Source organism: Anomalospiza imberbis, chromosome 9, assembly GCF_031753505.1.
Source record: "Anomalospiza imberbis isolate Cuckoo-Finch-1a 21T00152 chromosome 9, ASM3175350v1, whole genome shotgun sequence".
Taxonomy (NCBI): Eukaryota; Metazoa; Chordata; class Aves; order Passeriformes; family Viduidae; genus Anomalospiza; species Anomalospiza imberbis.
In genome coordinates this window covers 15,366,792-15,384,091 of record NC_089689.1, presented here as the reverse complement: position 1 = coordinate 15,384,091, position 17,300 = coordinate 15,366,792, and the positions used below count along the sequence as shown (strand labels likewise).

Below are 17,300 nucleotides of genomic sequence, written 5' to 3'. Positions count from 1 at the left end.
TACATGCAATGCGACCTGCAAGATATGTAAATTGTAACACTTTTATAAATCATCATTTTACGCAACACATCCTGCTTCTGTGAGCTAACCTTGTCTTCAGAGCTGACAATTCCCAGCACCGTCGCTTTGAAGCATTGAAATAGTGAGACAGTAATCTACTGAGCCAGAATGTACCTCTGAAAATAAGTATATAAATACTGTACAATGCATCTGGAGTTGATTTATTAAATAGTCAATAGTTAAAATCTTGATATATTAGCAAAAATAACTAGACCTTTAAAGCCAAGAAGCCCTTAGGCTGTAGTGAAAAAATCACTGATGTAGGAAAAGCATCTGTATTTTGATGACAGTACTATCACACACAGGAAAAAAAAAATCATAAAACTGTCTTTCCTTTCCCGAAGAGAAACAATAAGAGCGAAAAACCTTGCAATTTTGCACCAGCTGTGTGAAACGCTTCCTAGTGAAGCGTCTGCATTTTAACTTTCGGTTATTAGCGATCCAGCTAATTTGCTGCATGAAAACGCCTGCTTCTTCGCAGAGAAAATAAAGAGAATGATAACAAACAAGAGCAAGTTCCCGCCCGGCAGGGTGCACAGCCTGCGCGGGGGCTGAGCGCGCCCCGGGGTGCGGCGGGAGCGCTGCCCGCGGTGCCGCTCACCTGCGCGGTCAGGGCGGGACGCTGCAGGGCCCCGGCATCGCCGCTCAGCTACGGATTTACCCCAGCGCCCTCTGCGCGTACAGCCTTTTTTTTTTTTTTTTTCCTAATAAAAATACCTATGCGCTCGGTTGTATCATTAAAATTAATTTTTTTTAAATGGGATTTTTTTTATTTCCACGCGGAAGCTGCAGTCCGTAGGTATCTGTAGCGGCAGGGTGGCACCTGCGAGCATCGCCGGCGCTACCTCGCCGCGGGCTCCAGCGCCGTGGCTGCCGGGGTAGTGTCTGCAGCCATGCGAGCCCCCGCTCTAGCTCAACAGACATATAGATTTATATACATTTGATAGGGATAATGAATCTATCTATCTCTCCCTCTAGCGAGGCTCCCCAGCAGGTTGCGAGGGGCCAGGCAGCCTGGCGGGGCGGCGATGCCCGCCTCAACGCCGAGATGCGGGGCTGGCGCTCGGCGGGCGCAGGCAGGGCCGGGCCGGGCCGGGCCGGGCCGGGCGGGGCGGTGTCGGGAGCGGTACTTGGTTACGGTACTCACGGCAGTTGCGGTAGTTGTTGCGGTAGTTGCGGTAGTTGGTGCGGTAGTTGGTGCGGTAGTTGGTGCGGTAGTTGGTGCGGTAGTTGGTGCGGTAGTTGGTGCGGTAGTTGCTGCGGTAGTTGCTGCGGTAGTTGCGGTGCCGCGGAGCCGGGCCCTGCCGAGGGACGCGCAGCGCGCGGGCACCAACGGGCGCGGAGCCGCCGCCGCGCGGGAGCGGCGCCCCCTGGCGGCCGCGGGGGGAGGCGCCGCCGCCCCGCCGGTGCCGGTGCCGGTGCCCGCCGAGGCGGGTCCGTCCCGCCGCCCCCGGTGTCCTTCCCGCGGCCGCCACTCGTGCCGCTCTGTCCTCGGGCTGTGGCGATCAATTAGCGCCGCCGGGTCAATTGCCGCACGCCGCGTTGTGGGGGTACACGCGCATCGGCCGCCCGGGAGGGACCCCGATGCTGCGGCCCCGCCACTGTCCCCGCTCCCCGCCGGGATCCTCGCCCGGCCACGGCCCAGCTCACCCGGCCCGCTCGCCTCGCCTCGGCTCAGCTCGGCTTTGCCCGCGCAGGGAGCCGCCCGCTCCCCCGCCCGCATCTAGAATCTGCAATCAAGAGCTCAATTTTGTCATTTGGAAACACTAATTATCTAATCACGCCACGCTGCAGAGCGTACTTGTCTGCCCAATTAGCTAGGACAATTATTAAAATTCGGGGGCCTAATTATGTCTCAATTTAATGCTGGCAAAGTCGCGCTCAGCGCAGTAATTAAAATCCTCCCCTCGCCTCTGCCTTTAGGGCAGCGGCTGATGGGACCTGTCAGGGGCCGCGCCGCGCCGAACCAACCGAGCGGATTGCGCTACATGACCCCGCATTGTTAAGTGTGTCAACATATTAACCTGAATTCCCTTCAGCCCCCGTAATCACATTTGGAAGGAGGACGAAAAGGGGCTAAAACATGAAGCATTTTATTAAAAAAACATAAATTCTTTTTAATTAATGCTGTAAGAGATCTGACGCGGCTTGAGCTACCAAATGCTGCAAGTCATATAAGACTGGTGCTTCTAATTACCAGTAAAGGGAGGTTTGCTCTTCTCTGTTAAAAAGACTTCCCTCTCCTCTCATTTAAAGCAAATGATCTTTCTTTTGGGTAGTGTATTTTTTAAAACCCAGCTAGTTGGCTTCCAGTGATAAAGTTGATTACCAGTTTTTTGTTTGATGATGGAGCACAAGTGAATATTGACTTCTGTGAGAATCAAACAGACGACCGGAGGCATAAATAAAACGGTCAGGATTTAACACTTGAAAGAAGTTAATAAAGTTGAAAATTAAAAATCATAATATTGGGATAATTTCCAAATATTTATTTTTGCTCTGCTCTCAAATTTGATAGGAAGTCAGTGCTAGAACATAGAGAGGAAATGGAGTTAACCCTATCATCTGCATTCCTGCCCCCTGTAGCACAGGCACCTGCCGTGGACAAGAAGCCCCGAGCCCACATCCCCCAGCAGTGGTCACTGCAGGCTAAAGGCTGCTCCTCTGGCCTTGCTGGCAGAAGCAGTCCCTTTTAGCACGTCCCTTTCTGGTTGGAAAAACACAGTGCTGGGGAAGGTGGTACCTTCATCTCCACTCAGTGAGTTCTCTGGTGTTTGGGACTTCAGAAACAAACCTTAATTCCCTGGGCATGGAAGGCCTGTCTGACGTGTGGCAGGGAGGGGGAAAGGATGCCTCTTTTCCCACAGTGCGTGCCCTACATCTTGGAAAAGGCCCCGCTCCCAGCCTTCTCAGATGGTAAACTGAAGTGCAAATCTGTGTTCTGGCTTGTTCCAGTGGCTGTCAGCGTGTTTTCCTTTTGTCAGCAGCAATTGACTGGTCAGGTTCACCCTTGTACAGCAATTGTAACAGCTCATTGACAGACTAGTGACCCAGCCGGACCTGATAATGGAAAACTATTGATTTCTGTGGGCTCAGCAGTTCTAAAATGAATGCCCAATATAATGTCATCAGCTGTCTTGGACTCAGATATCCCTTGGACTCAGATAAAGAGACAATTGCCTATCCTGACAATTTGCTCACAAAAATCATACTGGATACAAACAATGAAGTGGTTTCTCTCAGTCTTTCCCCTCTCCCAGTAAGCAACGAGGAATCAATGTCCAGGAAAATGTCACAAAACCGCAGCCCAGATGTGGTGGTGACTCCAGCTGTCCCTTTAACCAAGGAGACCCGTGACAGCCTCTCCAGGTTTTAACCCTTGCCACTGAAGGATAGGCACGTAGGTGAGTGACGTTACACTCCACAGCCACCACCAGCCTCCAGAGAGAAGTAACACAACAGGCACAAAGGCTGCCAGGAGATGTAACCCAACAGGGACAACAATTAACTCCCACCTGCAGGAAAGCAAAAAGGCTTGAACAAGTCCATGATGCTTAAGTTAATCATACCCCCTCCTGTGTCACAACAAATGCTCTGGCTGAGTAGGATGTCAGGCAATAACAATAAATTATGGCTAATAAAAATCCAGTAAGGCAAGGTGAAATTTTAAATTTGTACAGCAGCCCTCATAGAGTTGAGATTATTTGGGATAAAAAGGTATTACAAGTCCAATTGAAATTTTGGGAGGGGGGGGATTAATGTTTAAAGATTTGCTGAATTGGACAGACTGTTTGCCCTAAGCAACACCATGTATAATTTTAAAGGGGAAGAGACATGAGTATGGAAGACTTCCGTGAAAAGGTTTAACTTGGGGGGAAAAATCAATAGCTCAGATTCAAAAACACAAAGCATTTTTTGGTCTGAGAGAGCCAAAGTGTGGTCTGGCCTTCCTGAGTAGCTCATTGCACACAGATAAAGCAACTGTCACTTCTGTGTCCCTGACAGAACTCAAACCTCACTGACACACTGTCAGGAAGACAGTGGGACATTAACCAGCACAAGGTCTATGGAAATTTGGATCAGACAGATACTGGCTCTTTATGGGATACCAAGAGCTTGCAGGAGAAGTTTTACTGTGCCCCAAATCTTTTCCTCTGGGGCTTGGGGCCTTCCAGAACTTAAATTCTTCCAGATGAACCAAGCTTCATGTAAGGGGTGGGAGGAGGAAACAAAGATACTTACCCTGGCAGATGTCAGCAGACATTTAATTCAAGCTTGAACACCAGTGGAGATTCGAACAGCTTTGTGATCCTGGCAAAAAAATTCAAGTGACCTTGGGGAAACATATTTTTAATTATGAACAACTGGTCAGTTTTATCACAAAAATACCAGCCCTTCTTGAATGCACTTTCATCTTTTGTAGCCTTCTGCTCAGTGGCTTCTCCCCATACGTGCCTCATCCCCTCGCATCGCTGCTGTCCATGACAGGCACACATGTATGCAGTGCCTTTGCCTTCTCCTGACAACAGGCCCAGCTCTGTGATGTGCTGCATACACTCGTCAAGAGGAAATGACTGCATGGATTATGCTGACATGACTGCTGCTGAATACCTTTCAGTTTCTACATACTTCCATTTTCTACACACTTCCCACTGCGTAGCCTTGGCTCCTTCTCCTGAAGACAGCTCCTGAACCCACCTATCTCCACTTGAGCTTTTACTTCGTGTTCAATTTCCATATGTTGCTTTTCAAGCATTTCTCTTCTTGGCATCCCCTCAGGGCCTGATCCTGTGAGAAGAACTGTGCTGCACCTGAGAAGTGTTAAACAAGGCTGTGCGAATTGCCAAGTATACTTTGGGGTTTGCTTTTTCAGTGATCATTTTGAATTCAATTAAATGTAATTTTTTTCATATCTTAGTTTTTTTTATCCAAAACAACTCCTGAACTTTTCCCATTAGCTAGAATGAAGAGCCCAGATCCCTCTTAATCACCTTGGAGAAGAGTTTTTCAGAGCACCAGAACCTCATGGATGATGCTCAGACCTAGATGTCTTGTCCCTGGAGAGGCTCAGGTCTATTCTCAGCACCCCAAATCTCATGTTAGGCCAAGCATGGATAACATCTCCACACTACTTCCTCTCTAAGTATCACAAATATGTTCAGGCCTTTGGATAAGAATCTCCTGAGGCAGGGATTGTGTTCTGTAGTATTACTGTTGTCATATTTTCCCTGTTGTAATGTTCCATGTACATTTGTGTCATTTATAAAATACAATTAACAGACATAGTGGAATCCACAATGGCCCAATGAAGGGAATAACATACGTAGAGTAAGCATGTACATTTTCTTCCTACAACTATGCTGGCTGTGGTGACTCCCAACCAGCAGATGAGTAGTAAAAATGAAACACAATTCTGAATATTTAAAAAGTATGACAAAGTTGTCCATACTTCTTTTTCACTTAGCAGAGGCTTCATAATGATGTTCAGCTTTTCTCTGCCTGAAGACACAGACCTTGCTCTGTCCTCACAGCACACCTCACCTCCTTCCAGTGACTTATACTAAGTCAGAACTCCCATGACCTACTGTCTTGTCTTGTCTAGCAATCAAACAAGCATCCAGTTATCCAAAATGAGCCACAGGAAGGATTGTACCAGGCATTATCTTTCCCCAAAAAAGGCCACTCCGATGTGGACCCAACTGCGCTTCCTGAAGAGAATCACTATGGCACCAGCTGTCACTTGTTTTCAATTAAAGGTATCAAGGGAATATAGAGTGTCTCTTATTTACTAAAGTTTCTAAATCAATGTCAGTATATATTTACAGTGTAAATTATATTTACAGTGTTCAGTATTCCAGTAGTGTGTACACATACCCATCTACTCACAGGCTCATGCCTATTGTACCACCTCAGTGAGCTCTGCTCTGCTGGAAGTTACTGTCATTGGGATCACAGTCTGCCAGTATAGGCTGAGATTTTGTAAGCAAATGTCCTCCAGCAAAGCCCAAATTGTGGTTTTTAACATTTATGAATTGGTTTCTGCAAATAATTGATTATGCTTTCAAGCAACGGAATGAAACTTAAGGGAGAAAAAAACCCCACAATCAGATCAATCTGAAATAATATTTTCTGATTTTCTTTGCTGAAACTAAAACAAATCCCATACATTTTGCAGTGAGGAAAGTGCTTTGTTTCATCCAAAATGTTTTATTTTGGGCACTTGCAACAGAAAGAAAAAAATCCTCAATGATATAAAAGGTTGGATTCACCACAGCTGCTGTCATTCCCTTCTTATCCCCTACCCCAGTAATTAGGGCAGTGACCCAGGATGTGGGAGATCCATGTTCAATCCCTCTTCTGCCTGGAGGGATTTGAACCTCCCTCTCTCTGTCTCCAAGGAGAGTTTTAGAGCCACAGTGCTGGAGGGGCCCTTCCCTGCTGTCTCCTTTCAGCTTGTCCCTCCTGCACAGGTGTTCAGCATGGCAGGACACTGTGTGCAGCTTGGGTGCCCCCTCTCACCTGGCTACAGCCCAGCTCCCAGCTCCCAGTCTGCCCTTACCCCCCTACCTCTGCCCTGTGCCTCGGGGAGGGCAGAGATGCTCTGTGCCAGATGGAGCAGTTTCAGTGGGTCAGAGCACTCTCAGCTACACTGCACCAAAATGTTTAAGGTGCATCCATAACCAGACCACCGAGGTGATCCTAGGTCTGGGCATCAATGCTGTAAGCAGAATGTGAGTCCTTCCTTGTTCCATACCATAATACCAGGGCCTTCCCCCAGTAAATGAGAAATGAGCTAGTATTCAAAAAATTAAAAATATATAGTTTATGTAAATATCATATTCCTCTAAGCCTAAATCTCTTCCCACATTTCTAATCACACTTTGCTACTATTTCAATTACTGCCCTAATGATTTTTTTTTCTATTATTGTAAATTGCCCATGATGTTAGGAAGGATTGACCTTAAGAAGACTTCAGTAATGTGAACTTCTTACTTTCTTGCTATCTTTTCTTGTACCTTGTAACCATAATTAGCTTCATAAGCAGCTTATTCTCACCCAGAAATTAGTTGTACAGTATTGAGGATAGAACTGAACACATGAAACATTCAGCCTAATGCATATCTTTGCAGGAAAGCTTTGCACATAGTAGTTCACATGCATCATTTTCATGTCACCGGTGGGATCAGCTCAAGTTCTTTCTTTAATTAGGAAAATTTGGCATCTCAATACCACAATATTGCCAATTTTTAAATTAGAACAATTTTAATAATGGTATTTAAAAATATTTTCTACTACTTATTTCTATTGAAAAGATTGTCCTCTATTTGGTTTTCGCTCTGTTGTTTCCAGAAGATAAATAAATTATCTGACACTTCTTAGGAGCAGACTTTGATTACTGAGAAGCCTATAATTTCTTGGTATTTGATAACCTTTTATTAGGGCTGACCTCTGGGGACTCTCCAGACAAGTGGCCACACAAAGTCACAGTTAGAGAAGGGGATTCACCCATCCAAGTGTGAGAAGGACTCTTTTGAAATGAACATTAAAAAAACCCCTCTACTTTCATCTTGCTGTAAGAGCCTGTAGCACAGCATATTTACAGAATAATAAAACAGAGCTTCAGGCCTTTTCTTCTCATACATCAGTAACAGGATTCTCATATCACACTTACATGCTCTGTACACTGCATAGGTTTTTGCATCTTGCTTCTCATGGCAAATAGTCTCAAATACACAAAATGGAATAAATCTTCTGCTACTGTTCTCACACAAGAATTAAATCAGGCCACAAAATTGGCTGAGAATATCCCTGTGACAACTTTCATCCCCTCCCCCCAGTCCTACTGTGGCACGCCTGCTTGCGTGACTCATTTATTGTTGCCTAGAACAAACCATTGTAAGATTGCTATTTATTCATGCTATGAAGAAGAAACTTCAAATGAAATCCCTAGTATCAAAAGCTATACAGATGCAAAGCTAAGATGCTTCCCCTATCAAAGAGCCAATGCTCTAAAGAGACAGGAGGTGGGAGGAAGGAGCAGGGCGTTTTCAAGTACAGTCATCAGAGCCAACTGTCTGCACAAATAAAGGGAAACCACTGCTCCCAGAATTAATGTTTTCTCTCCTTTGCACTGATTTTAGAAATTATAAAAAACTGTGGAGTTACTAGAGTCAGAAATGAAAATAGTGAATGAATGGCTTGTTCTGGGGAAAAGCATGAATCACAATCCATCAAGGTAAACTCAGACTTTCATCTCAAAAGCAAGAAACATCTGGGATTTTTATAACCACTTATGTTAGTGGGAAAATGCTGTTGAAAATATCTACATCTGATGTGTGTGTGTGAATGGGTGTGTGTGTGTATATATGCTCATTGTTTATTTCAAACTTTATATCAACCAAAAATATATTGAATGTTACAGAAAAATAATAGTATTTATTCTCATGATAATTTTAATCTGAGTTTGTACAAGAGAGGAAAAACCCAAAGTCTCATGCTATTTTGGATCATGAAGAGTGGGTGATTTTTTGTAACGAAGGTTCAGAGAGGCTGTAAACACTAAAGGAAGTCACTGAGCTCAGCTGCCCAGAAATGTACCTGGCCTGCAGACACCCAAAGCCCAGATCAAGGAGGGTGCAGCACCCAATTGTCAGCACAAAGCCTACAGCCCCTGCCTTCTCTGGTCTGCAACACTGAACCTGCCCCAAACATAGGTCTGGCTCTCCTGAGTCCTCTCCAGTAAGGAGAAGCAAGGACACTGAAGAGTCAGGGCACAGATTTAGAGTCATCCTACTGCCTGTGTGGGCCTGTGCCCACCCTTGCCAAGGAATGCTGGGCAGGGCTCCTGCAGCAGTGCTGGTGCTCCATTGCAAGCTTCCCCAGCAAACAGATTGACATTCCACTCTCTGATGTCTCAAATCCATTAGCTCAAATACAGTTTTGGAGTGATTCAGGATCATGGCCCAGGAGTCCATCCACTGAATGATGGGCAATGCATTAGTGTGATCCTACTGCCATCCTGCTTTGCAGAGACATGTGAAATGATAACACCTTCATTGGCTACTGACAATCCCTGCCAGGAGCACCCCTATTCCTAAGCGGTACGGGGCATTTTCAATTTAGTCTCACTTGGAGCACCAGATGCTCTATTTACATCATCCTGGTCTTCTATAAGGAGTTTCAGATGAACAAATGCCACATCTGTAACAGTGTCAAGTACTATTCTTAACCACATCCACAATGGTTTTGTTTCAAAGCTCAAGAATCCTTTCCCAGCAGACCCATTTTATGTTTTTACATGACCCAAGAGTCTCAATGAGGAACTCCTGAGATACATTCACTTGTATCTGTTTACCAAAAGTTGAAGGCACATAAGGCTACGAACACTTCTTGGCCATCTGCTCCATAAATTTTTTTGTAAGGCTTATTGCAGAGCGCAGTAAATGAGTTATAGGAGGCCAGCTTCAGCTGCTGCTTTCCATTTTTGCTGCATTTGTTGCTCAGCAGGCTGCAGGTAAAGCCCATACCTGCATCAGCCTGCTTGATACAATCTCTGTCCCAGTGAAACTCGTAGATCCAGTATCCAAATTACTGTACCTGCATCATCTCTTAATTAGTCATCTACCTTGGTTATGTACAGCTCTGGAAATGACCCTGAGGTCTGTAAGTTATTTTATTAGAATATTACAGAAAACAGATGTTTTCCCCCTAATCCTGATGACATGTTTAAACACAGCCTGGGACAATTAGAAATACAATGCCCTGGAGACTAATTATTCATCACTTACAATTTTCCAGATTATCCTTTTTTGTTTTCACATTTGATACTTGTATCATTACCTGCCTCCATCCTCTTAGAGAGTAAAGAAATCTTCTGAAAAGCAGTTCTCTCCCAAATTGCTTCAACAACAGCAGCGGTAACATCCAACCTGATGAGTGACAGTTCAGAAATAATGGATCAACTTAATTTAAATATTCAAATTAAAAATATGTAACTTAAAGAAACTGCTTCTGAAATAGCTATTTCTATTAAAAATCTGGTTACATGTTTACTTTACAGAATAATTTCAACTAACAAAACTGTTTTGTCCAAGTAGAGTCCTACAAAAAAGGCAACCATTATGCCTCTCTATTTATGACATGCAAGGAAAAAATGCCAATTTTTTTACATAGTGCAATCAGAAGGAGAGAGATGTAAGGAGACAATTCCCTTCAGTGCCAAGACAAGAGCTGACAAGAAAGCCAGAGAGAGAAGTGACTGAGATCAAGTCTCAAAGAAGTTGTTTCCCAGGAGGAAGGAATACAGAGCAGCTTGGGCTGGGACTTCAGAAATGGGAGCTGCCCTGGCTTCTGTTAGTGACAGTCCCTGAGGAGCAGTGACAATTAATCCGTGATGCTTTAAAGGACAGTAACATGCACCCACACCAGACTCGGGAACACACAGTAGGTGGCACGTGTGGAGATGGCACAGGAACTTTAGAAGTGCCGTGTCCCCATGGTGCTGTGTCCTATGTCCCCGTGGTGCCATGTCCTGTGTCCCCGTGGTGCCGTGTCCCCGTGGTGCCGTGTCCTATGTCCCTGTGGTGCCGTGTCCTGTGTCCCCGTGGTGCCGTGTCCCTGTGGTGCCGTGTCCTGTGTCCCCGTGGTGCCATGTCCTATGTCCCCGTGGTGCTGTGTCCTGTGTCCCCGTGGTGCTGTGTCCTGTGTCCCCGTGGTGCCGTGTCCCCGTGGTGCCATGTCCTATGTCCCCGTGGTGCCGTGTCCTATGTCCCTGTGGTGCTGTGTCCTATGTCCCCGTGGTGCCGTGTCCTGTGTCCCCGTGGTGCCGTGTCCCCGTGGTGCCGTGTCCTATGTCCCTGTGGTGCCGTGTCCTATGTCCCTGTGGTGCCGTGTCCTATGTCCCCGTGGTGCCATGTCCTGTGTCCCCGTGGTGCCATGTCCTATGTCCCCGTGGTGCCGTGTCCCCGTGGTGCCGTGTCCTGTGTCCCCGTGGTGCCGTGTCCTATGTCCCCGTGGTGCCATGTCCTGTGTCCCCGTGGTGCCGTGTCCTGGAGGTCCCCCGGCGGTGGCCGGGCAGAGCTCTGTCAGAAGCACGGCTCTGCGGGAAGGCTGTCCCACTGTACTCGGTGACCAGGCTGTCACTGAGTGCAACTCCGTCACGGTATTTAAATCACATTAAAGCTTTCTTTTATTACATATCCCCTCGTGGTTTTGCCTGGCTACATTCTAATTACCAGCCTTGCTGCAGCACACGTGGGTTCCACTGCTCGCTCCTCCTCCCATTTTATGGCAAATGGCTTATCTTGCACAACCCTAATGAAAATATTGCAGTGAGATAACTCTCTCCTTTCATCTTGCAGTTCCCACTCTAAAGCATAAAATGTTTTCTGTGGGGGAGAGAGCACAAAATAATCAGGGTTTCATGCATTTTTAGAAATAGCAGATACATCTGTTAGGGCTCCCCAAAGTAGTTTAATCACTTTTACTCTTCTCTTACATAATGTCTGATCTTGAAGTATCAATACATTTTTCCATATCAGATGCTAGCTGCACCTGTTTTTTGAAGATTTTGCAATTCTTCTTTTATTTTTTAAAAAACATTTTTTTTTTTTTTTATACCTCACCTATTAACTTCTCAAATAAGAGTATTTTAAAGGAGATGCATCTCACTACCTTCTCATGACTTACAGAGTTTTTTTCTGAACAATCTTTTTAGCACTAGGCACAAATCCTCTCTCCTATTCAATTAGCTCCCAGCACTAATCAGCTCAGAGATCATGTGAATTTTAATGGAGAACTTAATAATGTTCAGGAAAGCTTAAAAACTAGGATGTGGTTTCATTTGGTGTGTCCATAACTGCATCCTTGTCCATGGCTCTGCCATCTCCCATTTTCCAATTACAGCACTAACCATACCTAAACAATACAAAATTTTTACACTGCCTTTCTCTTGAGCAGGATCAAAACAATTTTGACTGTTAATCAAGGCAAAGTACCCATATGGTGAAAGGCTACAATTATCCTTGCTATTTCTTTTGATTTACCACAGTTCCAGATATAGATCCATAGTTCCTGGGTACAGGTCTGGAGATGGGTCTCATTAACCTGCATGCAGAGACCACCTTCGGGTAGGGCAGCAGTTCAGATCTGCAGAGTGAAGAGGGGTAAAAATCTCACCTGTGCAAGTCTTCTGGAATTAAGACAGAATTTTAACAAGAACCTTTTCACTTAGAAACAACACAGCTAACACTTTCCTGAGGGCAGGGGAAAGGAACTGAGAGAGAAAGTACATGCAAGGAAAATTTAAAAAAAAAAATTGGGAAAGTGCTCAGGTTTTCTCTGATAATAAGTGAGCTCCTTGTGACAGCAGCAAACAGCAGCTCTGGCTGCAGGCAGCACGTGCTGCTGTTTCCTGGCAGCAGAAATATGAAGCAATTGAAGCTCTGAATACATCTGGTTCAATTTTCTGTAACAGCTCAATTTTTATTGTGATTCCAAATCTGTCAGGCTTTCTCTCTGTGCAACAGTGATAACAGCAACAGTAGAACAGATTCTCAGCTTTGGTCAAATTCTCAGAGACAAAAAGCTGAAATAAAGCACCTGTGGTGGGCTGACCCTGCCTGGATAACCAGTGCCAACAAAAGCTGCTCTGTCACTTCTCAGCTGGACATGGGAGAGAAACATAACAAGAGGCTTATAGGTCAGAATAAGGATAGGGAGAAATCACTCACCAATGGGCGAAAGAGACTTAACTCAGGGAAATTAGTTGAATTTATTACCAATCATATCAGAGTAGGATCATGAGAAATAAAAAAATAAATCTTAAAACACCTTCCCCCCACCCGCTGTTTTTCCTGGGCTTAACTTTTTCCCTATGAGGACTGCAGTCAGCTCATCACAGGTTGTCTCTGCTTTTTCTCCCTCTGCAGAGGCAGGACTCCTCACACTCTTACCTGCTCCAGAGTGGAGTCCCTCCCCTGGGAGACAGTTCTCCAGGAAATTCTTCACCATGAGTCCTTCCCACAGGCTGTCGTTCTTAATGAACTGCTCCAGCATAGGTCCTTTGTGGGGTCACAGCCTCCTTCAGGCATGCACTGGATCCAGTGTGGGGTCCCACAGAGGCTGCAGGTGGAGCTCTGCTCCACCCAGGACCTCCCCGGGCTGCAGGGGCACAGCTGCCTCCCCATGGTCTTCACCACGGGTTTCAGAAGAATCTGCTCTGGCACCCACAGGACCTCCTGTACTGACCGTGGTGTCGGCAGAGTTGTGGCTCTCACATATTCTCTCTCCTCTCTCTGGCTGAAGATGGACAGTTTTATGCCCTGGATTATGTTATCCCAGAGTCACGACCACTGTCACTGATGGGCTCGGCCTTGGCCAGCAGTGGGTCCATCCAGTACTGGCTCTACTGGACATAAGGGAAACTTCTAGTACCTTCTCACAGAAACCACCCCATGACCCCTCCTGCTATCAAAAGCTTGTCATACAAACCCAACACAGCCCCTAAATTCAAATGCAGCCTTGACTGCTTCAGTATGGGCAATTCTCACAGGCCATTCAGGCATCTCTCTCAGACCAGGACTCTAGCTCAGTGCCTAGCATCAGACAGCCAGGATTGACATTCTTAATCTGTTAAGGTAGGAAGGAAGTCTGAAATCTGTAAGACACAGCAAGAGAAGCACTTCCCATTTCAGAAGAGGAAAAAAACCTGCCCACTGTAAATCTGGGTACTACAGCAGCAAGTATCACACTCATCCAGATTGTAGATACTCTCCTGTAACATACACACTGCTTTCAATTTCTAATGCAGCAAGAAGAAAAGTCTGGGCCATCATACAACTTCAACAGCCCAGTACACAACATACATTGCAGCAGGAGCAACTGGAAAGCAGGGCTGACCTCTCTTCTCCCCACCCTTTATGAACTGGGTGCCAACTGCTTCATAACATAGGAAATGACAGAAACCTGTAGGCTGCTGATTGTGCTGCTGGTAGTGGAGAGGGCTGCTCACATACTTCTTGCACAGTCCTCCACCTAAATCTGAAATCACAGTATAACTTCCTAAGTATTTCATGCCATCTATTGCGTTTACCTTGTATAAGTAAATGGGATGAGATTCTTATCTCCAACATTTTAAACAGTTTTTAATAGATACCCCTGTTTTGCTTTGCTTGAAGAACCTAACCAGCTGTGTTGAAAAATGAAAAATCATACAACCAAGTGCTCAATTTTCTAAACACTTCTGTGATTTCAGAAAGGCTGCCAGAAAAAAAGAAGAAAAAAGAAAAGACAGTAAATTCAGCCCTGTGCAGACAAAACAGAAAGGAAGCTTATGGGTTTAGCTCCCAGTTTATTAAGGGTTACCGTGTAAATTGGGATTTTTGATTTGTGTAACCCAAAATCACTCTAAAATCTAAACATTTCCTCCTCCATTTAAGTACAGAGAGCTACTGTCTCTATATAAAATAAATCATAAATCAGGCCAATAGCTATGCTTTTAAGAATACTAAGCAGTACTCTGTTTTCACAGTAAACAAAAAGCTTCTTCACTGCAAGCCAGTGGTAAAATAAAGTCTTAAAGAGAGATGAAAAATGAAGACAAAAGCCCAAATGTGGATATAAGCAAAAACTGAGGAACAGGAAAGCAAACCAAGCTAGGAGTGAAGATAATGAAAACGGTCAAGTCAGCAGCCCAGTGAGACGCAGCTAAGTGCCGTTCCCAGATGGGAACCTGGGCCTCAGGGCAACGAAATGAGTTTGGGATCCTGCAAGAACACTCACATTCTGGGTCAGGGTCTTCAGTCACTTATTAGCACTCATGGTCAGCTGTAGAGAACACTGGATTTAGCAGTGGAGCTTATTTGAGTGAGAACAGAATGTTGCAAAATGATGGATGTCAAATAGAAAAGGAGAAAAATTTTAGAGGCAATGTGTCATGAACAGAACCTGAAAAATCAGATTTCAATAGCAAATTTGTAACTGAGGCCACACATGGGAAGAACAGTTAATGTTCTTTCATGACTGGACTAATGTCTATGGATTTATATGCAGCACTTAAAAAGCTTCAGTAAATGTACTACAGATGGCAAAGGGAATGGGTACAGTTGACTTCCAACACAAGAAATCAGATTTAAAGCCTTTTTCCCATCACTGCCTATCTCTTTAATAGGTTTGGGTGAAAGCTCCTTCCTTGTCCATTCCTCTAAGAATAATATTTGCCCTAGCCTCTTCTGTGCCAGGAACCCAAGTGCATCCCTGAAGATTTGGAGGCACAGCAAAGGCCGCCATCAGCTATATTTCAGGGACTACAAAACAGGTGTCAACCCCAGGCTTATACTGTCTTCTCCTCTTTGCAGTTTCTCTTTCAACCTATGGGGTTTTTGTTTGTTTTTCAAAGATTTTTTTCTCCTGCTTTTTTATCCAAATAATGCAGTTTTCTTTCTCCTACTTTCACACAATTAAGTTTTTGCAGGGAAAAGACAGATGAAAGAATTACTTCTTGTCAGCAAGTCTTGTACCTGGGTGACACACAATTCCTTATTTGGTTAAAACACAGACTAATGGTGTTAGATTGCATTCTCCTTTAGCAGTCTATCATTTTCTAAAGCTGTTTCAAAGAGCACAGTGGGATTCAGAGCAAGGGTGACACAAAGCTTCAGCATTTGTTGCTACAGCAGCGAGGATGGATTTGGCCAAGTTTTACAGAGAGATACAAACACGATTCACAGCTGCTGCTGACTGAAAGATACATAATTAAAGGTCTACATGTGACATTTCCAGCTTCCAATAAACAGATTTTTAAAAAGAGGTAGATTATATTTAGGAACACTTACCATGAGTATCATGTAAGCATGTTTCATGTTGCAGGTCTCTCATACAAAAGCAGAAGGGTTATCATCACTCAGACCTTACGAGTTGAAAGTATACTTTTAAGTGAAAATATAGGGTAGAAAGCCCAAAAGTGTTGATTTATACAACATAAGGAGTGCAAGCACCTTGGAAGCTCTGAAAAGGCTCCAAGGCTCCCTTTGTCCCCTAACTGGATATAAGAGCAGGAATTTTGGAACCTCTGGGCTCAGAGTTAGTGAGAATGCTATTTGCTTGGGTTTTAATTGCAGTGAAAAGAGCAAGGGAACCTGCATGAGAAAGATCTTTTAGGGCTTTTGTAAAAAAGTTTGCCTTTACTTACAGATGAACATTCCTACAGGAATGTTCATCTGTAAGTAAAGAATGCCTTCATTCCAGTTTTATTTTTAGCCAAAGTAACTCCAAGTCTGTCTTCAGGCAACGTGTGCAAACCACCCTCATAGTCAGTGACACGCTGCCCAGATCCCTCCACTGCCATTCTGGCACACTGGAGCCACCTGCACGTGAGCTAAGGCAGCCAGGACCACTTCCCTGAGGGGTAAGCACTGCAGCCAGACACCAGCTACTGGACCACAAAGTTCTTCTACTCGATGGACTTCAGTATTACCAAGCAGTTTTATAAAAAGGCTGTTAGCTGACTTGTGCTCAAATCTTAGTAAGGGGATAGGGCACTAAAGGTAAGAGACTTCTTAATTACTTTTTAAAAACACAAGTTTATTAGCCTATAGCACAACTAGAAATGAAAATGAGCAGTGCCAAAGCTCAGCCTCAGTAAAACATGGAAGGGATCCCCACTTATTTAAAACAAACTCAACAGTCTTTTATGCTATATTTGATCAACCTCTCTGCATTTCTTTCTTACAGTGTGTGTGAATGGCTGTGGTATGGCAATGAATCCTCTCATGCTGCAGGAGGAGAGCAGGACTTGCAGAGCACCAGGCAGACTGGGTTTTTCAGTATGCTCTGTCCAGGTACATGTGGCAGACACTGCACAGCCAAAGCTGCAAGGAAAAACTGCTCTTAACTGGGAAAGAAGGCAGCAGAGAGACCAGATTGTACAGAGTGAAAAGTGGGCAGATGGGCACAGATGAGAGCCACTGTCACTTGCGATTCAGCTTCCGATTTGGGCCCCTGGCTCTGGTGGCGTTCCCGCCACCACTGATTTTCATCCTCAGTCTCCAACACTGGAATGTAAATATCCCCCTTCTTGCCTCACCTCTCTGAATTTCCAGGTGGCTACAGCCCAATCTGCCCTCTGCACCAACACACAACTGTTCTGGCTAGGGCGAATTCCCCGGTTAAATGACACATGCTGTGCAGCTCACCTCCGAGCAATGGCAAGAACACCAAGAAGCCTGCAGTGTTAAAAAGGA

The 17,300-nt window shown here is 45.0% G+C and overlaps 1 long non-coding RNA gene across 1 annotated transcript; it reads right to left on the bottom strand.

Moving 5' to 3' along the window:
- Positions 1-3,490: 3,490 nt before the first annotated feature.
- Positions 3,491-13,294, bottom strand: LOC137479409 (uncharacterized). Its single transcript, XR_011002220.1, has 4 exons — positions 12,108-13,294; positions 9,901-9,989; positions 4,303-4,871; positions 3,491-3,575 (listed from the first exon to the last, which is right to left on the bottom strand). It is a non-coding gene; the product is annotated as an uncharacterized lncRNA (long non-coding RNA).
- Between the last annotated feature and the right edge of the window lie 4,006 nt (positions 13,295-17,300).